Consider the following 27,250-nt stretch of genomic DNA (forward strand, 5'->3'; position numbering starts at 1 on the left):
AAATGTATTTCTCTTTACAACAAAAAAAACCAGATTGCAAAGCTTAAAGAAACAAGAAGTTCATCACGTATAAGGAAGGTAAAGGACATTGATAAAACTGAGTTATGCATCAAGTTATTATAAAGAATCATTCGTTCATACCATGGCTAAACAAAAGCCAAATTGAGGGGAGTCTTCCTTCTCTCCAGGCTATGTGAGCCTCACGCGAAAAGGTTCTTTGCGTCACAACCCCATTCCTCACAATGATAAGCTGTTTCTTTAGAAGGGTTTTAGTATTGAACTTATGCTTTCATAATGAAACTTCAAGCACAAACCTACAGTGCAATCACTAAAATGCTAGCAAAAGCAGATGCAAGCAAAGGAAAAAATATGCAAAGTTTTGAAGACTGTCCCAGGCATACTTTTAGGGAAGAGCAGACAAGCTCTATTCTTCTTTTGGCTGCATCATAGCTCATGGATAATTCTGGAACGTTAGCAAAACAATGTCCAAACTAGGAAAACTTGCACTTCACAGTCAGAAAGCTAAACACTGACCCACAAAATAATGGGAAAAATTACAACTACATTAATAAATAGTGTTAAATTTAATGAATTGCTGTTAAGTCAGTACCTACTTCACATTCTGTGCTCTGTGTGAATGCTTCATAATGGCATAAACCAAAGAGTATAGATTATAAAGAAGGAATGTCTAGTGTGAGTTTAAAATAGTAATTCAAACATGGAATCCCAACTTAGGCTTTGCTTCTGGTAGGATAGTTAATTTACTAATATTTTTGAAAAGGCTAGTAAATCAAAACAATCCTAAAATAGTAAGCTCATTGCTCAATGTGTGTTCCATTTCTTCTGGATATTTGACTAAATTGCATATCAGTTAATTAATATCCTAACTAATAAGATGAACTGAAAACACAATTCTGGCCTATGCTGTTGCCAAAACAATTTTATTTTCAGTATCTCAAGAAAAATGTCAGAAGTTAAATGTAAGAATTTGATATATTTTTAAAATACACTCTTAAATTTAGTATTGTTTAACATTTGGGTCATAAAACTAGAATCAGTACCTTCTATTATTTCAGCATTAAAAATGTTATCTGGGGACCAAAATCTTCCAGCATTTTCAGATTTCCAGCATCTGCAGTTTTTGTTTATTTCCAATAAAATCTTAGAACCATAGAACAATACAGCACAATACAGGCCCTTCGGCCCACCAAGTTGTGCCGACCTTCAAACCACTCCTAAGACTATCTAACCCCTTCCTCTCACATATCCCTCTATCTTAAATTCCTCCATATGCTTATCTAACAATCTCTTGAACTTTCCCAACGTATCAGCATCCACCACCACCCCCCGGCAGCGCATTCCATGTACCAACCACTCTCTGGGTGAAAAACCTCCCTCTGACATCTCCTTTGAACTTCCCACCCATTACCTTAAAGCCATGCCCTCTTGTATTGAGCATTGGTGCCCTGGGAAAGAGGTGCTGGCTGTCTACTCTATCTATTCCTCTTAATATTTTGTATACTTCTATCATGTCTCCCCTCATCCTCCTTCTCTCCAATGAGTAAAGCCCTAGCTCCCCCAGTCTCTCCTCATAATCCATACTCTCTAATCCAGGCAGCATCCTGGTAAATCTGCTCTGCACCCTCTCCAACGCCTCCACATCCTTCCTATAATGAGGCAACCAGAACTGGACACAATACTCCAAGCGTGGTCTAACCAGAGCTTTGTAAAGCTGCACCATCACTTCGCAGCTCTTAAACTCGATCCTACAACATATGAAAGCTAACATCCCATTAGCTTTCTTAACTACCCAATCCACCTGCGAGGCAACTTTCAGTGATCTGTGGATATGAACCCCCAGATCCCTCTGCTCCTCTACACTGCCCAGAATCCTGCCATTTACCTCGTATTCCGCCTTGGAGTTTGTCCTTCCAAAGTGTACCAACCTCACACTTCTCCGGATTGAACTCCATCTGCCACTTGTCAGCCCAGCTTTGCATCCTATCAATATCCCTCTGTAAGCTTCGACAGCCCTCCACACTATCCACAGCACCACCAATCTTTGTATCATCTGCAAACTTGCTAACCCAGCCTTCCACACCCTCATCTAAGTCATTAACAAATATCACAAAAAGTAGAGGTCCCAGAACCGATCCCTGTGGGACACCACTAGTCACAGCCCGCCAATCCGAATGTACTCCTTCCACCACAACCCTCTGCTTTCTACAGGCAAGCCAATTCTGAATCCACACAGCCAGGCCTCCCTGGATCCCTTGGCCTCTGACCTTCTGAAGAAGCCTACCATGCGGAACCTTGTCAAATGCCTTACTAAGATCCATGTAGACCACATCTACTGCACAACCCTCATCAAACTTCCTGGTCACCTCCTCGAAGAACCCTATCAGGCTAGTGAGGCAAGATCTTCCCTTCACAAATCCATGCTGGCTGTCCCTCATCAGTCCTTGATTCTCTAAATGCTCATAGATCCTAACTCTAAGAATCCTTTCCAACAGCTTGCCTACCACAGACGTAAGGCTCACTGGTCTGTAATTCCCTGGACTATCCCTACTGGGCCGAAGGGCCTGTTTTGTGCTGTATGGTTCTATGGTACCTTTTTTGAACAAGGGAACAACATTCACCACCCTCCAATCCTCCGGTACCATCCCCGTGGACAATGACGACTCAAAGATCCTAGCCAATGACTCCTCTTACTCTTTCTCCTCCTTTGTCCCGTGATAGAGGATGACTTTCTTCCACTCCGATTTTGTGTCTGCGGTGACTAATGAAGCCAAGCTGGAACCACTAACTCTTTCACATATGAGACTGGAGCTGGCGAGTAGTTTGTGAGGTGGTACTCTCTTTCTGCCACTTATGCAGGGTCTCTGTATACTCCCAACACCATGTCAAACACTCCTTCTCCACCTTGAGCAGTCATGGACCAGAGATTTCCAGGAATCAGTTGGGATGTTGCATTTCTTCATTTGAGCACATCTTTGAATCTTTTACTCCATCTGCCTGATAATCTCTGTTCCAAACTGTCTCATGGAAAGAGCATCTATTTCAGGGGTCAGGTCCTGGGTATGTGAATGATGTGGCCTACTCAAAGTAGCCTATTCAAAATAGCCAACTGGGTGCAACTAGGGCCTTGATACTCGAGGTGCTGGCCTGCAAAAGGACACTGCTGTTGGTTTGCTTGTCCTTCCACTGCTGGTGCTACTTTTCCAGTGCCATGAGATGCTTTCTGTCATTGTACAGGTCTCAGAGGTATATGGGAAGGATCATGCTGCCAAGTTAAGCTTTGTGTCCAGTCTGAGGTCTTGATTTTCAAATAGTCTTTTCCTCAGTGAAGACAGTGGCAAATTACTTCAACGATGTCTGCCTTCACTAAGAGGTGCAAATTCAATGCACACACAGACATTCCAGTTGCTAATCAGTCTGCACACGTGCATCAATTGTTTTTGGAAATGTAGGAAGAACACAGATCATAATGGCAATCAGTCTGTAATGCTAATTGAATGCCAGTGTTGCTGTTACAGAGCTCAATATGCAGATCAGTGAGAGGCATTTGGGAAAGAAATTTGGCACCTTAACTTCAACAAAGAATATAGTGTGTGTGATGTCTGCAATTCAATAATGAAATACTTACTGAAATCTGCTACCTGCTGCAGCCGCGATTGCAATGTTTAAGTGGGGCATGGGTCAGATTGTAAGTAGCTGTCAAGATGACCATTATAATAAAAACAGAAAATACTGGAAACACTCACCAGGTCAGCAGTAGCTGTAGTAAGAGAAATGTAGTAAGAAAAACAGAGTTAACAGTTCAGGTTGAAGTCCTTCGTTAGAATGATGCTTTGTGTGCACAGCTCTTTACTAGCTGGATCTGCAGACACTTGCATTTCTGTCAGCTTAACATCTGCTGTTTCATGAGGGAAATCAATGAGGTTCTCTATCCAATCACAACTCAATGGTCTCAAAATAAAAAAAACTGCAAATACTGAAAATATAAAATAAAAACAAAAAGTACTGAAAACACTCACCACTGAAGTAACACATCAGTGTACATTGCAGAGTCTTCAACATGAAACATTAACTCCATTTCTCTTTCTAGAGATACTGGTTGACCTGCTGAACGTTTCCAGCATTTTCTGTCTTTTATTTCACTGCTCTATCATGTGGCTGAAATTATAGCAAAACTCCCAGTGATTGCTAGGATTACTCTGTAAAACTAGCAACAATTTCTCGCATCCATTTGTGCACAGTTGGTTGCAGAAACACAGAAGCAGATGTCAGCAGTAACCTGCTACTGCAAAGGATGTGGTGCTGCAAAGTTTACTATACCAACCAACAATTAATATAATCTTCCATTTTTTTCTTACCCAATAAGAAAGTAAAAAATGTTATCACTTGTTAAATGAGCCTGTAATTGTTCTTAATGCCAAATTAGGACGTAATTGCTGAACAACTTCACTGGCCTGAAAATCCAAATGTATTTGTGAATACCACTTTCCTCAAAATAATTGACTCTTGACAAAAATGATTTGGGAATTTTTTGAAATAAAAATGAATTAGATGAAGGGCAACAAACTTTTAAAATTAATGTAAAGTTTTCTGGTTTCAATATTGTGCAACAATATCACCTTATTGTTTACTCCAAATTTAACACTCTTCACCCCAAACTTCTGTACCAAATTATCCAATATCCATTTTGGTGGCAGTGTTAACTTGCATTTGGAGTGGTTGATTTTGGGGAAAGCAACACTCCAGTTAACTTCTGCTTTAACAGGAAGACCTAATGTTGTACATTTTACTATACAATAGCTACAGTTGCAATTCTTGCTATTATAAAATTAACATAACGTTTGAACTTTTAATTAATACTTCTCAGTCTTCACTACCATAAACAAACTGTGCACTTCAAATCAACTTTATAAAATATTTATTTACTGGACATTACATACAAAAGTATTCTGCAAATCTAGCAATTTAATCTGTACAATGTTATTATCTTAGCCTTCAACAAAATGGCTGTCCTACAGAAAATCCTTACATGGGGATCTGCTCTATATTAAGAAATGTTTTGAAAGCTATGACCTTTACAACTGTGAGATCAGAACCACAGGCTAGCACTGATCCTACAAGCTGCATTGGAAGTGAAAATATGTAGGGGTCATAACAAATCTAGCAATGTACTCCTGACTGAGTTTACACCTTGTAGTCAACTTGAGTATTCCAAATGTATTTTTTTATAAAACAAATCAACTGAAAAAAAACTGTTAAAACAGCTCCATCACATAACAGTGCTTCATAGAAAATACAGCAGCACGTTTATCACAACCAGCCATTTGCCCTTATAAAAGAACACACCAATTATCAACATACCGAAGAATTTTCATTCACCCTTCTAATTCTTGCACATCTACACCAATTTCTATTTTAACTCCTTAAATGTTACTAGAATGAAAGCATCAACATAATAGTTTAACCCATAATCTTAACAGACCAGAGAAACACACTGTACCCAATTCTCTGAACTGTCCAGTATGAAATCAGCTCAAGGATCTCTCCTTTCACTGATGTGTGTCAGTGAGTATTTCAGACCAACTATGTCTCTAATATAATACATCTAGTTTTAGACAGAACCACACTTAAACTGGTACAATCCCAACAATTCAACACTATCACAAATAAAATATATGCTACTTTCTTCTTTTAATTTTACTTTTAAATACATTTTCAAAAATATTGGAATTGGCATACAAAATTCACAGTTTGTTCTGTTTGGCACCCATCTTTCTCTTTCCTTAAATGAAAAGAAACTAATGTTTCAATAAATAATTATCAGTCTTTTATGCTTATTAAAAAAATCAAGTTCCTTTTTTCACTCTTTGGTGCAATAATAGGTCACATTACTAATAAAAAATCAAATACTAAATTACAGCCATGAATTATCTAAATAATACACCATAAAAATTTTGTTTGAATAACATGCAAGACCTTGAAGCAACTTTACCAGATCTGAATAATTGAATACAATAATTGAATTAAGTTCAAATGGTTTACAGCAACTGTGGACACACAAAGTTGAATGTAGTAATGGTGACTATCAGTCATCAACGGAACCAAAGAATCAAAGCGCAGGTGTCATTTGAACCATCATACCTATGCCAACTGTGAAGTCCAAAATGTCCTATGTTTTTTTTAGAAAAGTTACTGTAAAGTGATGGTACAGATGAAATGCACTGTTGCTCCTAAATTATCCAGGGATTGTCAATAATTACTATCCTGAGAACCCTACAATGTAGGCAAAACACATCATAAAAATTGGTGAAGTACAAGGTAAAGTCTATAAAATTGATCTAAGAATCTATTTTGTAGACTTAATATACTCTGCAAAGAGAAACAATTAAATAGTATTACTAGTCATGTTCTTAGACGACACATGTATATTTCATGCACACTATGCATGGCATTGCTAGTCCTTGAACATTCAAAAAAAAGTCCCATCTATCTACAGAAAGTTATATCACGAAGCATTCGAGTGCTTGTTGAATTTTTTGAGTAATGTTAAGAATAATTAGAACAAACTAAAATCACTGATTACTTTGCCTAACCTCTGTTCCATGTCCAATTCTAACATGAAATGTGTAGATACAAATAAGGCACTAAGAGTGCAGTCCAGCATCCATTTTTGGCTGCAGATTATTGTTACCATATCTTCCTCCATTTTTCAGGTTTACATTGTATTAAGAGCATTTTAATAATATTCCTTGTCATCATTATCACCTACCAAAATATTTATTATCGAAAATATCTCTAAAAATGTGTTACCATTTATTCACCACACACTTCCCTAAGCTTTTAGTTTCACCAGTTTAAGAGACTCAAGCAAAGCAAAGCAAAATATGCTGGCGGAACTCCTCTGTCTATTTTTCTGTTACCTTCTGGCAGTGGATTCCAGATATACTGAGAAAACTGCCTGCAGAACTTGCTCAAGGTTCAACCTTCCGCAGATTGGTGAATTTATTCATTGGAATGGTGATTCTGCACTTTGAAGAAGAAAAATAAAACTAAGTTTTTCTTTAATGTAATTGCTTTAAATGCATTTGCTTTAATGCTTTGAATTATTCAACAAAGCATTTTCAAGTGCTTGTGGATATTTAAAAAAAACTGTTTTCATATTTTAATTGTTTGATTTTAATAGCTTTGGAATGCTTCTGAATGCCAGGAACATTCAGAAGCATTCAAAAAAAAAATTACAATTTTGACAGAGAGCTGAGGACTGTCAAAGTTTTGTGAACTACATCTGCCAATGTGACTGTATTACATCATACAAGGTTTAGTCTTCCAGATATGAAATAATTTAGCAAACCCCATTGTAATAAGACTTTCAACACATTTTAGACCATTATTTCTTCTTTAAGCCTATAGCCTAGAAAGCACAAAAGTCATAACTAAACCTTCAGTATAGCAACATAAGGAAAAATATAATAATTATCATTCCTATTGAGCATACATGTGCATTTTCCAAATGTTAAGTATATAGAAGTAAGGTGCTAACCTAGCAAAAATGGAAGGAGTGCCATTGTACAAGATAGCAGTTAATTGTTGCCACTTTTTCTCCAGGCCACATCAACTGCAACAAGGAACAATGTGCATGCTAAACAGCATGCAATAGATAGATCTAAGCACATCTATTAAAGATCAAAGCTCTGTAGTCCTGGCTCATTAGCCTTGAACAGCAGTAGAAAGTTAAATAACGAAAGGAAGAAGCATCAAGAGCATCCCCATTCTCAAAGATGACAGAGCACGGCATGTGAGCGATAAAACAAAGCTGAAGCATTTACAGTCTTATTCAGCTAAAGTGCTTCCTCCTAAGATTCCCAACAAATATCACCATTCCTTCATTGTAGGGCATCTAAGTGCTGGAACTCTCTATCCTGGCCTCACAGAAATACTGCAGCAGTTCAAGGTGGCTCACTACCATCTTAACATGAGTAATTGGGGATACAGGTCTTGCCAGTGATGCCTGCATCTCAAAAGAATAAATGCATAATAAATCAAAGTTTTTAAATCAGATAAAGGTTGCTTGTGTTATGTCATTGCCATTCACTTTTCAACTGAAAGTCAGCACAGGATCAGTGCCAAGATGCGGAAAAGAAATCCAACAGAACATCAAAAGCAATGTTCATGGTATTTACGCACTTTTGAAGTTCACTTTCCGTTATAATAAAGGAAGCATGGCAGTCAATTTGCTCAAAGCAGAGTCACAAAGTTGAGAGATCTATTTTAGCTAGGAGCACTAGGAAAAAGTCATCAATTCATGAGAAACAAAGGACCTCAGATGCTGGAATCTAGATGAAATCTAGATCAGTCCTGAAGAAGGGTCCTGACCCGAAACATTGACCGACTGCTTTTCTCCCCAGATGCTGCTTGGCCTGCTGAGTTCCTCCAGCATCATAGCATTTCTCATCAATTCAGTCTTAGTTTATTTTAATGAATCTTAATGAGAATGTTCCACAGTTAACACCTCAACCATAAAAATGTCAGCTCTGAAAAGAGGCAAATTGCTCCTCACCTGGTTAATAAATGGAATTTTCTTGCCCTACCCATTGTATAGTAAAATAGAACATAAGAACTGCGGCATGTGTAAAGTCTATGGCCATGAGCCTGTTCCACTATTCACTCAGGTCATGGTTGCTCCAATCATGGTGTCAGTTCCACTTTCCAGCCTGTTCCTCATGTTGACTTCACATAAACCAAAAAACTGAGCTTTGAATATATTTAATAATTCAGCCTCGGTAGCTCTGGGAAACAGAATTTCATATATTTCAAAGAAAAGAAGTTCTTCCTCTATGTGTCTTAAATGGGCGACTCCTTATTGTGAAATTTCCCTAGTAAGGGAAACATTCTCTCAACAGCTACTCTATCCAATCATCTCAGAATCTTATACATTCTAGCAATCCCACCTCACGTTCTTCTAAACTCCAATGAGTATAGGCCCACCCTGCTCAACCTTTCCTCACAAGACAAACCGCTCATGCTAGTATGTTTTCTAAATATTATGATTTGTTTATAATGACAGAAAGCTAAGTTGAATGTCACTATAGCACACCAGATTTCCAATTTAATAGCAACAAATAAATGTGAATTCCCATCATGGGCAACTTTTGAGGGAAAGTATTCAGCTTAGCCTACTGAAATTCTATTTAGGTATTGTTTGATATTATTTAGATTGTTATTTAGATCTTTGGCTACATAAAGTGTTTTCATGAATGAATGCATTACATAGTTTACCAACGAGTTCAAGTTCTTTCAAATAAAACATTTCAAAAATTCACATCAAAACGCGTAATGTACTGAAGCCCCACACAACAGCTCTGTTGATTCAGAAATATAGTATAATTCAAATAACATTGCAAGTCTCAAAGAAAACAGAGGTTGTTTATGTTGCTAGAGAATTTACAGAAAGGGTTTAAATGATATAAAATGCCTAAATCAAATTAGGCCTCATAATTCCATTTTTTGCTTTCAGTGATCTGGAGACTGAAATGCTGCACTGCTGAGAAACTACCATGAAAATATAACCCAATGCATTCCTTCAAAATAAATAAGCAAGGCCACCCAAATTTTCAATTAGTGTTAGTGTATACCACAGGAAATGGCTAGCTATCCGTCAAAAGACGCCCTAGGCTGGGTCGTGGATACGGAACAGTGACAGGAAGACTTCAAGCAGGAACACAAGCTCAGCGTGAAAATGGCTTGTTTCCAATGAAAACTGGATGCTAATAGGTTAATACATATTTCCTTAAACATACAGCATTGACACCACTGATGTATAATTTAATTCTGACAAAGATTACAACCAAGCTCCCACTTTTATTGAAACACCACCCAAAGGACTACATTAATTTCAATTTTATTTGTAGGGTGCTGGTTGAATGGGGAAATGAATAAGCAGTGAATAAACTGATGAAATATTTAAACTGCTGACTGTGCTGATTACTGGATTCCAAACTTATTTTAAATCTAAATACAAAGGAAACATGCACCACATCATTCCCTACCACTGGAGTATACCTCCTTACCAGGGCACTGGAGAAAGGGGTTTTTGTGAGAGGGATGGGGATATAGAGAAGGAGAGAGAGAGGCGGACAGCGAGTGGGAGAGAGAGAGGCGGACAGCGAGTGGGAGAGAGAGAGGCGGACAGCGAGTGGGAGAGAGAGAGGCGGACAGCGAGTGGGAGAGAGAGAGGCGGACAGCGAGTGGGAGAGAGAGAGGCGGACAGCGAGTGGGAGAGAGAGAGGCGGACAGCGAGTGGGAGAGAGAGAGGCGGACAGCGAGTGGGAGAGAGAGAGGCGGACAGCGAGTGGGAGAGAGAGAGGCGGACAGCGAGTGGGAGAGAGAGAGGCGGACAGCGAGTGGGAGAGAGAGAGGCGGACAGCGAGTGGGAGAGAGAGAGGCGGACAGCGAGTGGGAGAGAGAGAGGCGGACAGCGAGTGGGAGAGAGAGAGGCGGACAGCGAGTGGGAGAGAGAGAGGCGGACAGCGAGTGGGAGAGAGAGAGGCGGACAGCGAGTGGGAGAGAGAGAGGCGGACAGCGAGTGGGAGAGAGAGAGGCGGACAGCGAGTGGGAGAGAGAGAGGCGGACAGCGAGTGGGAGAGAGAGAGGCGGACAGCGAGTGGGAGAGAGAGAGGCGGACAGCGAGTGGGAGAGAGAGAGGCGGACAGCGAGTGGGAGAGAGAGAGGCGGACAGCGAGTGGGAGAGAGAGAGGCGGACAGCGAGTGGGAGAGAGAGAGGCGGACAGCGAGTGGGAGGAGATTGGGAGTTCGATGGGGGGGGAGGGAAAGAGAGTGGGAGGCCGAGGGAGGTGGGTGAGTGGGAGGCCGAGGGAAAGATGCAAAGCAACACAGTACAAGCCCAGTTCTTCTGTTAAGAAATAAAATCTCACATCCAGTGAGAAAAGACAAAAGGAAAACAAATACTGTGAAATAGAGCTATACACTGTAGAAACTAGCCCTTCAGCCCCTTATCTGCACTGACTAAGTTGCCTGACAGAGCTAGGCCCATTTGTCTACATTTGGCCCCTATTCCTCTAAACCTTCCCAAACAATGTTACTGTCAAAATCTCTTTTAAATGTCATAATTGTACCCACCTCTTACACTTCACTTGGCAGCTCATCCAATATACTCACCACCATCTGTGTGAAAAAGTTGCTCCTCACGTTCTTTCTAAATCCTTTCCCTCTTACTTTAAATATATGCCCTTTAGATTTGGACACCCCGACACTGGGGAAAAGACTGGCTATTCACCTTATCTACGCCCTTCATTATTTTATAAACCTCTGTAAGGTCACTCCTTAGCCTCCTGTCCTCCAGGAAAAGAAGTCTTGGTCTATCCAGCCTCTCCTTATAACTCAAACCCTTCAGTATCAGTAACATCCTTGTATATCCTTTTGGCACCCTCTCTAGTTTAATGACATCCCTCTTATAGCAGGATGACCAGAACCGTACGCAGTTCTCCAAATGTGGCCTTACCAACATCTTGAACAGCTGTAACATGACTTCCCAAATCCTGTACTTAATATTTTGACTGATGAAGGCAAGCATGCCAAATACCTTCTTCAACACCCTGCCTACCTGTTTCGCCACTTTCAAGGAACTTTGTTACTGCACCCCTAGGTCTCCCTCCTCTACAATACTTCCCAGGGCTCTACCATTTACTGTGCAAGTCCTGCCCTGGTTTGCCTTACCAAAATGCAACACCTCACATTTATGTGAATTAAACTCCAGCTGCCATTCCTTGGTCCAGTGGCCCAATTGATCAAGATCCCTTCGTAATTTTAGATAACCTCCTTTATTGTCCACTATACCACTATGTTTAGTGTCATTTGCAAAATATCAATATGCCTAGTCCTTGTTAACTTGTACAGAAGGGGGGCACAGAATTAAGCATTACCCCCTTGATGAAAGAAAAGTAGAGCAAATCCCTCACACTTCCAAGTATATCTATAATTAAGCACAAGATCAACTACAATTTTTAAATGGCTGAAAAGGAATGAAACTCAATAACATTTCTGACATCATCAGAACATCAAGTAGAAATGTGAAAGTTTGCAGTACCCCAGCTATTCAAGGTACAAAAAGCAAAACAAATGCAAATGCTGGAATTCTGAAATAAAAACAGAGAATATTGGGAATACAGACATCCCCCACATCACAGAGGTGTTGCATTCCCAGAAAGTGGGCCATATAGTGATCTTCCGTAATGCAAAACCACATCATCTGTGCATGCATTGAGAAATGCGAGTTGAAAAAAATAAATTTGGTGTTGATTTATTTACTTTTATTTTCCACATAAATTCCACGAGGGCAAATTTTATTCCATTTCTCAAATTGTACGGGTAGTGATTTGTGAATTCTGCAAGGGCAAACTTCCGTAACCCGACTGCTGTAATCTGGGGTTCACCTGTACGGCCAGACTACTAATTTGCAGAGGAAAGCAGTTAACATTTTACATCCACGACCTTTCATCAGAACGCATGAACTGAATTCTAGTGAGAGGTCACCAAAATGTTAACTCTGTCTCCACAGATGTTGCCTGACCTGCTAAATATTTCTAAAATTCCATTATTTCAGGTACTCATAACAGCTCCTCCTGGATTTTGCAGTCAACTTATAATCACTGCCAAATAACCTTTTTTTAAAGCACATTTGCAGGCATTGTGCAATTTGAAAAAGTATAAATAGAAGTAATATTTAGTACAAATACATTTTTTTTGTGAAACCTCTCTTTAAGATGTAATGATATCATTCTCACTCTTGGAGGGCAAGTTGACAATACTGCAACAAAATTCACAGCAAATTTTAAATAAGTCTAGCTGGCATAATGAATAGTCTTTGTACTTTTAATATAAAATACAATGTAACTATTACACTGACTATAGATGTAGTCAATGTAATAGTCTCTTTTTTTCATACTCTAAATACAAGAAATTTCTACGTGAAATCATTAATTCTACTGATGCTCTCCAAATGATTACTTGTGGCTGATGCAATTATTAATGACACTCCCAGTTAACCAGAGCAGCCAAATTCAGACTTCAAAGCATTAGCTATGAATATAGTTCAGAATATGCCATGGTTCAAACTAAGGCCAATATAACACCACAATGTTGAATTTTCGGAAGGAAATCTGTAACAATGCTTTGCAGTTCTTTTGACTACAAATGCATCCACAAAGTCTTAAATCACTGCTTTCATAAAAATGTACAAGTTTAATGGTGTTAGATAGAAGAAAGACAAAACACTCTAACTGAAATTTTCTCACTCCATTTTTATTTATAATCAGAGACATGAAGCAACTGTGCGGCCTCTTTTAGTTAACACTCAATAACTCAATATTAACACTCATTAACTATTGCTGCAATCAGTGACTGGCTGATGAACAGGGATATCCAGAAGGACAAAATGATCAATGATGACAGCCCCACCACAGCCCACACCTATTCCCACATTCCAGAGATAAAATGTTTTGCTGCTTTTTAGGTATTTTATCAAAAAGAAAAATCGGCTACAAGTATACCAAAACAGCATGCAACTTCAAAATACTCTTCATAACTTTATGAAACAACACTTATTTGATAGGGTATCACGCAGCTGAAAATGAAGCTCATGGTTTTCTGACTTATTCTTTGATTTCACCTTAACTGTAATGCAAACTACCACCACCTATGAAGAAACAAGCAATCAGTAACAAGAAGTACTGGATGTCCATTTTTAAGTGTGCATTTGTATTCTCCATTATAGCAATGAATATCAAAAGAATTACCATTATTCTCATTGCAAATTCCAATCATGATTCATAAGACATATCAATCCCAGATAACATAAATGTAAAAATTAACTGTGGTTATGCATGGCCTGAATATTATATCCTGTCGTTATGATTTTTGGGGCACACTTCTATCGATATCTGCTGTCCTGGTGTCAAATGTTACCATGTAATTGCAGACTCTGCCCACTAAGTGGCTCCTCAGAAGGTATTTCTGAGACGTCTCCCCCAACTCATTCACCAAAAACATTTACTGATTGACTGAAATATCACAGCGAATTTGATTAAAACAATAAGCTGTCTGTAAAACACAATAACGATGAAAAGAACTTCTGGTTCCAACAAAAGTAAGCACCTTACTCCTCAATTGTGACTCAATAAAACAAGCCGGAAAATGCACATTGATAACTGTGATTTTTTAGTTTCCCTGAACTCTGTCTCGTTCTATAATGTAAGCATTACCACTGCTGTCTAATGCTGCTGCAGCATCTTGATCACAGGAGTTACCTTCATCATTATTCTTCTCCCAATCTTCATTAAACAGCATCTAGATAAATACTTAACATTGCTTATTAAGCTTCAAGCGTGCATCAAGATTCACTCTGATGCCATGTCACACAACTTCATGACGGTGTCCCTAGATCTTTCCTGGAATGAAATCAATAGATGGTTCCACTGACCTAGTGATATTCTGTAGAACGTGCTTTAATGCTAATGGTTTTTGAACTGGCAACATTCAAAATTTATGTTATTACTACTCCAAGATCACTGCAGAAGTCCAGTTTTATATTATGCACAAAAGTGAGCTCTTGGGTGGCACTGCACTTGTGGAGACAGGTTTAATTCTTGTCTTAATTTTTTTGAAAATGATCATAATTTCACCTTGTAGGTTTCAACATCTGAAGAGGGCAAGGAAAGACCTCCAAACCTTCAAGACAATCTCATGCACACACAGTGCAGCTATGTCCAATATGCACCTATCACACAACCTGCAATCCAATAAAGCAAGCTATCAATAGAGAAAAAAAAAGGAATTTTCCTCTTTATCACCCTGTGGCAAAAAAGGTCTCAGGCTACTATATCCATTAATTCTGCTGCCTTTCTAATCCTTTGTAAATCTCAAATTTATTCCATACTTAAAAATGCCCTTTCTATTCAAGTTCTTGTACATTCTCTTTCTGAAGAAATTCAGTGAGTACATTCTCATACACATTTTGTTAATCTGCTCCAGAAATAATTCTTTTTAACATCATATGTAAAACTAAAAATGAAATACATAGCCTTTAAAGGCAATTTTAATCTTTTTAAATCAACTTTATACAAAAGCCGACCCCTAATATTTTTTCTACAGCCAAAAGTCTTAATGATGTCACCAATAAACTCACACTCAACGCAGAAAAAAACTACCCTCACCCATCGTCTTTTTTTCTACTTGCCAGAAAATTCCTAATACATAAATGCACTATTGACTAAATAAACAAGAATTGTGGAAGATCCCCAGTACATGCATCTCCCATTACAACACATAATGTAAGCCATAATATAAAAGCATACAATCTCTTTGTAACAAAAACCTAATTTTAAATCAACACTTTGGCTAAAGCACTAAACTGCAGGTCGGGTTTATCGTATTCATCTCCCACACAGTGAGCACCCAATTTCAAACACCCTTTTGCAAATAAATACCAAGGATACACAATGTACTTCCACACAAGGAAGGAAAAAATAGAAACTGAGAATAACAAACTCATACAATTTCAAGCTACAAAGCAAAAACATCAGGAACGAGTCCACTCGCTAATCCCAGAAGCAAGATTTGAAACAGGGAGCAAACAAAGTAAGAAAAACACATCTAAATGGCCATTGCCAGGCAATTTAACAACCATCACATTTGTAAGCCTTCCACTTTTAGCTGAAGTTTTCTAAATCAAAGTTAACTGAACACAGGGAATAGTTTCCCAATATGAAGGAATGAGCATCATTCTCAGGACCCTCACTCATTTCTGAAAACACAATAGCTTCCATTAAAGGCATGTTATCTGATGAGGCAGAAGATGGTACCATATAGCACCTTTCATATCCTCAATGTCCCAAAGAAAGTCAAGCAAAAAGTCTGATTCACATTCACCAAAGAAAAAGGTCGGATCAGTGGATGGGGAATGTGATTTATGGCAGGATTGGTAAACAATGGGCCCCATTTTTGGAATACTTAATTAAGATAAAGATACTGTGCCAGTACAAATCAGGATGTTGTGTCTAGGAGAGCAACTTGGAAGAGATGCTTCATGCATCTCTACTACGAACCTTCTCCTTCTCATTGATGGAGGTCATAACTTAGAAGGTGCTTTCTGGTTTTTGTTTGTGTGGGGGGGGGGGGGGGGGGAGGGGGAGTTGTTCAGCAAGAACAGTGGAAAGAAGGTTGTGTATGGGGGACCTGCGTGGATCAGAAGGAGAGAAAAAGGGATAGAGGACAAGCAGGTTACCTGGAAAATAAGATGTCTACTTCTACTCTGGGTGAACAGAGTTAATAAAATAGAAATTAAACATAAACACATGAATAATTGTGAACAAAGAATTTAAGTATTCTTAATGAGTAATTTTATTTTTTCACAAGAAGGTAGTTTCTTCTTGGTTAGTTGATTACTAAAAATCTCCTGTCCTGAACTGAGAAGTCCATGATATAATGCAACAGTACATTTTGTAAAATGAAAGAAGTACCCTGCATACTGAGGTTCCAGGTAATTTTGCTGGGGAAAAAAATACAAGAGTTAATATAGTATTCCATTCAGAAGATCTGCAACACAGTGACGAAGGAACCTTGATAGCTTGTTACTGTGGCTCCTGTAAATATTAAAATTATATTCAAAGTACACCACTAGTCGCAAGAGGGGTTGGTATGGATGTTGAGGTTAATAGGTCAGCTGCTGGTCAAACTAAATCATTATTATGTACCATGTTAAGCTTGAGTGTCCTTGGAGTTGCAACCCAATCCATTCCAATGTACTTTTGTTGCATAATGCAGAGTCTTAGGGAAGATACAATAACTTTATTAGTCACACGTACATCGAAACACACAGTGAAATGCATTTTTGCGTAGAGTGTTCTGGGGGCAGCCCGCAAGTGTTGCCACACTTCCGGCGCCAACATAGCATGCCCACAACTTCCTAACCCATACGTCTTTGGAATGTGGGAGGAAACTGAAGCACCCGGAGGAAACCCACACAGACACGGGGAGAACATACAAACTCCTTACAGACAGCGGCAGGAATTGAACCCGGGTCGCTTGCACTGTAATAGCGTTGCGCTAACCGCTATACTACCGTGCTTGGCCTCTACTTGCTAAAGAATGCTTTGATCTGCTATACATGTATACAATGGTCTTAGGGAATTTTTAAGTCAATGGTGACGCTCCAGACATAGATAATGAGGATTTTCATGATTGCTGAAGATGCTCATTGCTTGGCAATTTATTTGACACTTATTAGTCCAAATGAGGATATTATCTACCTTTTGGTCTATGCAGGTATGAATGTTTCTTTATTCTTTTCCCTATTTAATTCCTGAAAACACTGTGCAATCACCAACATGAAATATGTTTACAAAAATGCACCAGAATTGCAAAGGTACTCTAATCAGATAAGATGAGCAGACTTAAACAATGACTGTTTATTTCTCCGCAGACCTTGCCTGAGCTGCTGATTATTTCCAGTGTTTCCTATTTTCACTTGAAACAATCACCTCTCTTGTAAAGAGAAGGTCAAAGGCTATCCACTAAAAGGTATTTAATATCATTAAATATTTTAATAAAGTAGATACAAAGAGTGTATCCACTTGTGAGAAATAGAAAGACTGGATGCTTAGCAGTACTGAGAAATCTCAGTGTAATCACCAAGAAATCAAATTCAGAAGACACATCTTCTGGTGAAAATGTGCAACTCAATAACATAAATTGTAGTTGAGAAAAATAACATCCATGCTTTTAATGAAAGAGTAGGTACCAACAGACAGAACGAAAACTCAAGTGGAGAATAAATGTCAATATGGCCTGAATGGTCCAAATGGCTTATTTATGGGCTGAATATTTGATGTATAATCACTTCAATTAAGACTTTATGATGGAGGGAAGGTCACTGATAATGCAATCTGATACAGCTCTGAGGAAGTCTTTCAGCAACATTCTGGTGTTGAAACAATTGGCATCCAAGAATCATAATCCATTAAGCCAGATAAGACTCCAAACACTAGGAAATTTCCTCTTGAATCACATTGTTGTTTTCCCAGGGAATCTTGGATGCTGTGTTTGGTCAAATTTTGCCTTCATGTTAAAGCAGTCAGTCTCAGCTCATTACTGGAACTCACCATTTTTGTCTTTGTTTAAAACTTTGCTGGCGAAGGCCTCAGGTGGAGGTCCAGAAAGATCATTCACAAGGTCTTTTTAACTGCAGGAGCTTGTAAATGCTGCATAATTGTTTTTAACCACTCACGTTAGCCATCATTGAGAACAGGTATGACAACAGAAGCGTCTGCCCTGCACCCCTACCACCCCAACCTTTCATGTTAGTTAGTTAGTTAGTTCTCCACTCCATTCAAGACTGGAGGTATAGGGGCTGCAGAATTTTGATCTAATCTGCTTGTTTTGGGATTGATAATTCCTTCCACTGCATATACAGAATTAACAGAATACAAAAATAAGAGACTATTTAACCCCATGAGCCTATTCTACCATACAATAAAATCATGAAAGATTTTTACCTAATCCTGAATGTGCATATTACCCAGTTCAGTAACTCTATTTTGTCAAATGGTTGAGCATCAATCACAGTTTGTTGAAAAGAGTTCAAAACTTCCAACACCTTTGTGTTAGAAGTGGAAGGCCTGGAACTAACCTGTAGAATAACCTCCCTGGCTCCAGACTCCTCAACATGCAATAACAGTTTACCTGTGTCAACCCAATCAAATGTAATTAATATCCTTAAAAATTTGATCCAATCATGCTTACTGTTCCAAATTCCAGGAAATGTAGCTGTAAATTACATGAAGATGATTGAGAAAGGCTTCCTTCCCACAACCTACCCACCTTGCACAATGTATCAACATATGACACTTATTCCAACTTTAACTAAACAACTTAAGGGTATGGTTATCAAGATTCATATTTTATATCTTCAAGACCTATTCATAAAGTTTTCATTTAATTTTAACACAACCTATCAAACACAGGATGTTATAATAAACAGATCGTTAAAAAAAATGATTTTCTATCTAAACACAGGCTTTCTCCAACTTCCCAATGCACTTAAAATTCAAGTTAAACATTTTCAGCTGTTCAAAAACTCAAGTTAATAACTAGTCACAATACTTGAGGAAGCTTCATTGCTTATGAATTATAAAACTTTGGAGAAACCTGAAAAATGTGTTTCAGAATAAGGAAACTTCAGACTCAGTCCTCAACAGATTACAGACTCCCATTACATGAAATTACTTTTATGCCAAGATTTCTAAGGAAACAGCCCATTCTGAAACAAATAATTTTGATCAGCTTGGGGTCTAACCATAAAGTCATATTTCTGAATAACCAATATCCTCCATAATGAAAAGGCAGAATATAAAAAAACTGAAAAGTTCAATTTTAATATGGAATTAAAACAATTGTGGAGAAGGTAAAGGTGTGAAAAATAGACCAAGCTCTAATGCTACAACGAAAAGAATAGCTTTTACTTAATTGTATTCCTTCAGACCACACAGTGAGTACAAGTAACACCTGCAAAGTATTTAATGTGAAGACTTCTTTTGCCTCTGAAAAGCTCAAGCAACCATAAGTAAAGCATGAATACACTTGACAATTTTTTTTTAAGTTTAAAGAACAGCAAAAAATTTGATCATTCTAAATATAAATAACTTGAATATATTGTTAGACCAACATGACAAGTTCAGTACAGTTCCACTTCAGACTAAAAGCTAACATCTGTGCTAATCATGCAGCTAAATACACCAGATGTTCCTAATTATTATTAAGAATGTTTTTAAAATTATAAGTATAGGTCACAAACCTGGAAACCAAAAGGTCAACAAAGAACTCTCACAGCAATCGTAAAACATGAATAGAAACAGCGGGCATTTCCTTAACCTGAATTTGAAAATAATGTTCATCCTTACATATACTGTACAAGACATTTTTCTAAATAGAATAAGGTAATCCTGGTAACCCCGTTTATAGCATCAAATTGAATGCCTTCCCAAACACCCAGCCTTTGCCTACCTTCCATGGGGAAAGACACACAGAATCAGAAATTTAAAACCTGTCAGTCAATACCAAGTTGGAGCCAATATTGCCCAGATTACTATGTCCACTGCTAACTTCACTGTTGAAGGCATGCAGAGAAAGAATGTGGCGGGTGCAAAGGGTGCTGACTAGGGTAGGAAATAAAAATTAAATTGCTAAGATTGAGTCCATGCTTAAAGGCCTTAAAGCTATATACTAAAATATTCATTTATTGTTCACAAGTTGCAGGTAAAATTTATATACTAACACTCTCCTGAAATGACAATAATGGCAAAATTGTAGCTAGTATTCTAAGGAAATTGTGAAAGGCAGATTTACATACAAATTGCCTTTTTTTGGATAACACACTCAGAACACTTAATTCTGATACACCATTATGAAAAAGCAAGTATTTTGGATACAAGGTGAATGATCTGTAATAGCCACCATCCTAATTCTACATCTTCCCAACAAAATATAACCTAGTTGACTCAGCTTCGAGACATATGACTCATTACTTTTACAAAGACTTGGCTACAATCTCTGCATATTAGTTGAACATTTCAGGATGTAGGGTCTTTAGAAAGGGCTAAAATTGGGAGGGAAGCATATGGCAAAAATGACAATTAACCCAGTTGAAAGAAGGCCTTTAATTGAATGATCAGCCAGTGGAATCTGCTGACGAGAGACATGGATCAGCAATAAACCCATAATTTTCGCACAATTTCTCGACAGATGTTCTAATTGTCAATCAGAGGGGTTGCTGGGGGAGCAAAAACACAAGCTGCTGGAGGAACTCAGCAGATCAGGCAGCATCTGTGGAGGCAAAGGGATAGTTGATGTTTTGGGTCAAGACCCTGCATCATTGGTGGGAGAAGGATGTATCAGTATGAAATCAGAAAAGCATGCAAAAATACTGAAATAACTGAGATTGAAAGATTGTTATACTTTAAGGGATTATGGTCTACCAAGGAAATCCACATTAAAAACTTGGTTCTGGGAATAGTAGGCCAAAAGGGCTCACAGCTCCAGTGACCAGGGATCAATTTTGTTCAAACTTTTTCATCTTTACCCAAGAACCAAGCTCACCCCAATTTTGGTCATCTAAAAACAGTATGGAAAAGAAACTTGCACATGTGCAAATGGGGATTGAGCTCCAAGTCTTCACTGACTTTCACTTCAGTGTGCACGAGGGTGGACTATACATTAAACATACTGAAAGAAAAGGTATTCTACCAACCTACCCACCACCACTCAATACTGCTCCCTGACAATCAAAACACATCATGAGACCCTGGGAAATTCTTTCAAATCTCTAGAGCCACCTCTCAGTGAAAGCATTCATTGAAGACATATTTCACTGCTGGCTCTAGCACAGCTTTGGTCATGTTCAAAGACCAAGACTTCAAACTTGACACCAAATTCAGTCTACCAAAAAGGAGTTATCCGTGTCCTCCAGTTGGCTGCAGAGTCATGGAGAATATACAATAGACACCACAAAACACTAATGTTACGAACCAGCAACAAAAGAAACACTCTGAATCATGTATAAATGTTTAAAACTACTTTATTAATAACTACTTATGATAATAAGAAAAATAAAAGTAAAAATGTTAGAATGTTAGAAGTAAAAATGTTAAATCTTAAACATTAACCTCAAAAACTAAACTCATAGTGCGTGTGTGGCAAATTCCCAAACTCCAACTTCCAGGAATAGTTCTTAAAGTTCAGTTCAGCAAGCCATAAGGTGAAATATGAGCAAAGGCTTCTTCAACAACCACCGTTGACTGAAGACAAAACGTAGATGTAGAGAGAAAATAGAGAGTAATTACGAAATCCAAATGTTCCACGATGGAACCCAAATGACACCTCAGTGCTTACTCAGCAGTGACCACTCCATCGCTTCTGCCTCACCCCGAAAGGCTCTCGAATCATGGCCGTCGGCACAAATACCTGTTTCCCTCTACAGGTCAACAGCAAAGTGAACTCCACTGCTTTGTTCCGAAGTATCTGCCACCCCAAAAAGCATCCGAGATGTGGCCGTCCACACAAATACCTGTTTCCCTCTGCAGGTTAACGACAAAGTGGACTCCACAGGATTACTCCAAAAATCCATACGTGGATTGTAGTGACAGGCACAGTTATTGTTTATCATCCATCGATAGAAAAACTAGCAGGCTGGTGTCTCTCTCTCTCTCTCCTCTGACTGACTCCGACTGACTGCTTCAAAAACGTCATTACGTCCTTTATCTTCTGTTGTCGTAACCACGCCAACACACACACCACTATGCTCTATCTTAAAGGGACATTCACCAATAGTAACCCAATTCGTAACACAAGAGATGTATCACGAATGCTGTCTCTGCAAGATACTAATTAGACAATGAAGACCATTCACAATAGGTGAAGGAGCACCCAGTATCTCAAATGTGGCTGACTCATATGGTTCCTGAAATAGCCTAGCAAGCCATCCAGTTATACCATTACGGCCACATTTCAACAGCAAAACCATACAGACCATTATGATATCAAACCAGAGGGACATGGAAAAGCCTGATTGATTTTGCAAGACGCTCCTTACAAAGATCTAGGGACTGGTGTCTAAATTGGGAAAATTACATAGGATTAGCGTACATGAGTGGTTGATTGTCAGTGCGGACTCGCTGAGCTGAAAGGCCTATTTCCACACTGTATGTCTCTACAACTCTATGACTCTTCTGATTACAAGCTTCTATCCTCCCTCAGCTAATGAATCTGTGCTCCTCCATGTTGAGTAATATTTGGAAAATTATTTGACAGTAGCAAGGGCATAGAATCTACCAGAAGACTTCAATGACCAACAGCAGAAGTGGTTTAGTAACACCATCACTGCCCAAGCTGACCATGTGCTTAAAGACAGTTGCCAAACTAGATCTGTAGCAGGTAAGGAGTGAACCAACAAAAAGAATAAATGTACTTCACTTCATCTTCACCTATATACTTGTGGAAGATGCAATCTCTTCACGAATCCAAAGGTACAAATGACCATTGCAAATCCTTTGTGGAGATGATATCCTATCTTCTTACCATGGATACTTTCTAAGCTGTTATGTGGCATTACAATCATGCTAAATTGGAGATACTCAGAACAAATATAGCATCTCAAAGCTGGGCATGCCCGAGTTGCTTTGGACCATCAGTGGCATCAATGTATGTCACCACAACCTCTAACTACATAGAACCAAGCATACATAAAAATCAGATGCCAACCCAGTGAATCTGCAACACAGGATTATCTTGCCACATGGTAAAAACAGCATTCAACAGACAAAGCTAAGCAATCCCACAACAAATGGAACAAACTGAAGCTTTGTAGTCCTACTACATCCAGTTATGAATGACAGTGGAAAATTAAACAGCCAGCAGCTGGAGACTCCAAAAGCATTCCCACCCTGATCACAGACCCCAGCACATTAATGTGCCAAAGACAAGAATGAAGCATTCACAACCATGTTCAGCCAGTAGTACCAACAGAATAATCCATCTCAGCTTCCTCCTGAGATCTTCATCCTCACTGGAGCAAACTGTCACTCAATTCAATTGAGTCCAGAATAGGCTGAGAGCACTAGACACAGTAAAAGTTAGGAAACCAGGCAACATCCCAGCTGTGGCACTGAAGACCTGCACTCTAGATCTAGCTGCACTTCTAGCCAAGTTATTCCAGTACAGCTGCAGTATTGGCATTTACCCAACATTGTGGAGAATTGTCCAGGCATATCCTATTCACAAAAAGCAGGACAGATCAAATCAGTTTATTCTCAAACATTAGCAAAGAGATCAAAGGTGTCATTGAAAATGCTATCAAGTACCATGCAACCCTGTACCTCATTACAGCTCTCTGAGGCAGCGTCAGGAGTCCAAACATCTTCACTGCTTTATTCTTCTGAAGTTGCTTCCATCATACAAGTCAGAAGTGGGGATATTAAGAGCACAATCTTCAATGCCATTCCCAATTCTGCACTCAGCAAATAAACTTCCATGCCTGCATGCAGCAAGATTTGGATGTCACTGAGGCATGGTCAAATAAATGACAAGTAATATTCATGCCACAGAAGAGCCAGGCAATGATCAATTCCAATAAGAAAAGTTAACCATCTTCCCTTAACAGACCAAACTGAAGTGGAGGTAGTGGTGGTTGGAGGGTTGGAGTGGGGGGGTGCCGTCACTTCTGAGCATAAACACAACTGGATCAGCCTCATAAATACTTTGATTGCAAGAGCATATCAGAAACCGGGCATCCTTTGGGAAATGACTCATTTCCTGACACTCCAAAGCTTTCCCCTCATCTTCAAACAAAACTGTCAATGTGCCTGGATGAGTTGAGCTCCAACTATACAATAGGATCAGCACAATCCAGAACAAAGCAGCCCACTTTGTTGGTACCCCCATGCATCACTGGAACACAGTGCACCACATACAAAATGCACTGCAGGTATTCATCTTGTCTAGGTCCACCTGCATTTGCCATACACATGAACTCCACCAGGACAATAAATTCATGGAAACAGCATCACCTGTCAGTTTGCATCATCCTGACTTGGAAATACACCATCATTTCTTCATTGTCACTGGGTCTAAATCCTGGAAATCCTTACCAATTAGTACTGTGGCAATACCTTTACCAAAAAGATTGCAGAGATAGGCAATAAATAATGACCTTGCCAGAGATGCCCTAATCCCCCAAAATAGTGAAAATCCTCAATTCTCAAGGCCCTGACCAGCTCTAGATGGCAGGCTACATTTTCAGTACACCTGATGCCAAATAAGTGAAGCAGCCATTCAACTCCAAGCTCTACAGAAAATTTTCTAGGAGGCCACAGAAAATGTTATCAAAATCTTCTTGAAAGAATGCAACACCTACACTGACTTATTTCATCCATTGAAGGATCCAGGAAGGCACTGAACACTTTGTTACTCCAAATGAAGTACACGAAGACCATTTGCAAACCAGAAAAAGAGTGCACGATATCCCAAACCATGCACACATTCCGTCAAGGCACCATCTGCTCCACCTCTGGCATAGTCTGCATTGGACTCTTCAGCAATCTCAAAATCCTAAGAAGTGGAGTAGAAGCAAATCATACTCAATCTGGAGAAACTGCCTAAGAAGTTGTTGAACAAGTTCGGACATAGTACAGGATATGGAACAGAGAGTTTTCTCATTGTTTCTGTCCCAAATTCTCCAGGATAGAATGATCAGGATAACTCAGTGATCACATCCCAATTTAAATACAGAAAATAACTCAATATTATTGATTATAGTAAGGAATATTGTTTTTATTGTAATAGGCTCATAACATTTAACAATTTTGGAATGGTTAACTTAAAAAAATTGGTAAACCCATAAACAGCTTTCACGTTGCAATCACCAATAAGAGAATTAGAAATATACATTTTGAAGTGAGTACACCAACATCTCATAAGTTAGCATGCCTATATCCTATGTTATAACAGCATTAGTGGAATAACAACGTGTCTTAATTTTGTCACGTAATAAATCATTTTAAAACACATACTTATGGGGAAGAGAACAACGTAAGACCAGTTCATTTCAATGCGGCTGCTTTACTCATTACTGGTAGCAGTAGCATTCTGCCTGGACAGCAAAGACTAAGGCCCGAATGATCAAGATGTTAAAGCACTGAACAATTTTTGAACTTCATCACTTCAGCACTGGTTAAAACTTCCAACCGAGTGAAATTATGTGTGAACTGTAACAATACAGGGCAGTGAGAAATATCCAGTTGAAACTGACAAGCATGAAACAAAAGCAGAGTGCTGGGACTTAGAGCAGAGCGGTGGCCCTCACCTTGGGGCACATGTGGAGAGGGAAGAACAGGGGCGAGGGGTGAACGGAGTAAGACAGGGTTGGACTGAGCGGGGAGGGAAGGACAGGGCTGGGCTGGGCTGGACAGACCGAGGCCGGACAGTGCGGGATGAAGGAGTAGGCTGTGCTGTGTCAGGGCGGGGACGGCACAGAGCTGTCCCGTTGGCAGGCCACCATAAGCAGGCTGCATGCACCCCCAGCACCCCAGTGCCCACCACTTACAACCCCCATTCCGCACCAACAGGACTCACCTCATCCCCTCCAACGAGCGCAACGTCACGGACTGGTAAACAACATCCGAGTCGGGGGCGGGACTTCCGGGCGCGTGCCGGCGGTGGGCGGGGCCCGGGCCCGGGTCAGATGTGGACGGTTGGTGGTGAATGAAGCGACGTCACGTATCGTCACAGCGCCGGTCACCCTGTCGGTCTCCCACACTGGCAGTGGGGACCCTGCTTCCAGTCGTCGCTGGCGAGACCGTGGGAAACGTTTGCAATGAGCAATAACCGCGCCTGAGGTAAATGGGCCGCGTTCCTGACGCCTGCTATCGCCCAGTACCTGCCTTCCTCACACCTTCTCCTGTCCTCCTGCTCCCCAGTACTACAGATGGCTTGTGGACAGGTGCCAGCTTGTAGGGGCAGCGCAGGTGGCCTGCAGTACAATGGCATATCATTCTGGGATTCTGCGATATGAGCCGTGTTCAGCGAGATTTACAACAAATGACACCTTCTCCCTTTCCAGCAGAACCTCCCAACCGAAGCAAACACAGGAGAGAGGGGTGGACGGAGTAAGTCAGGGTCGGGCTGAGCGAGGCGGGGAGTACAAGACTCGGCCGGACCAGGCAGACCAAGACAGGTTGTCCCTTATCCCAAACTACCCCCGCCCCCCACCAACTTCCACGTTCAACACATTTCCACCACCTTCAATGTGATTTCAACACCAGACTCATCCTCCACTTCCATTTGAAGTGATTTCTCCCTCTGTAACTCCCTGCTTTGCTCTGCCATCTGCATGAACCACTCCCCTTCTCGTGATCCTTTCCCAAGAAACTGCAGGAGTTGTGACACCTGCGTTTTTACCTCTTTCCCACTATCCAGAGACCCATACCGTCATTAAAAATGGAGAAATAATTCATTTCCACTTTAGTGTACTGCATTTGGTGCTTGTGATTTGGTTCAAGTACATTGAAGAAACCAAACACGGATTGGGTAAGGAATGGAGGTGCAAAACACCTCCATTCAGTCTATAAGGGTGATCCTGAGTTTCCATATGCATGTCACTTTAAATCCCCAC

General features: G+C 39.7%; 1 protein-coding gene across 4 annotated transcripts in view; it reads right to left on the reverse strand.

Moving 5' to 3' along the window:
* The window catches only part of exoc2 (exocyst complex component 2), a 222,625-nt gene extending 196,363 nt beyond the window's left edge, over positions 1-26,262 (reverse strand). The window contains exon 1 of one of the 4 annotated variants that reach the window (XM_052016796.1): positions 26,212-26,262. The gene's annotated coding sequence lies outside the window, so the exon portion shown is untranslated. Of the gene's footprint in view, positions 1-6,938; positions 7,042-23,957; positions 23,979-24,994; positions 25,102-26,211 lie in introns of those variants that run through there. The other 3 variants (XM_052016798.1, XM_052016799.1, XM_052016797.1) reach the window with 3 other exon arrangements.
* Positions 26,263-27,250: the final 988 nt, after the last annotated feature.

The sequence above is a fragment of the Pristis pectinata genome, chromosome 5, assembly GCF_009764475.1.
Source record: "Pristis pectinata isolate sPriPec2 chromosome 5, sPriPec2.1.pri, whole genome shotgun sequence".
In the NCBI taxonomy this organism is placed as follows: Eukaryota; Metazoa; Chordata; class Chondrichthyes; order Rhinopristiformes; family Pristidae; genus Pristis; species Pristis pectinata.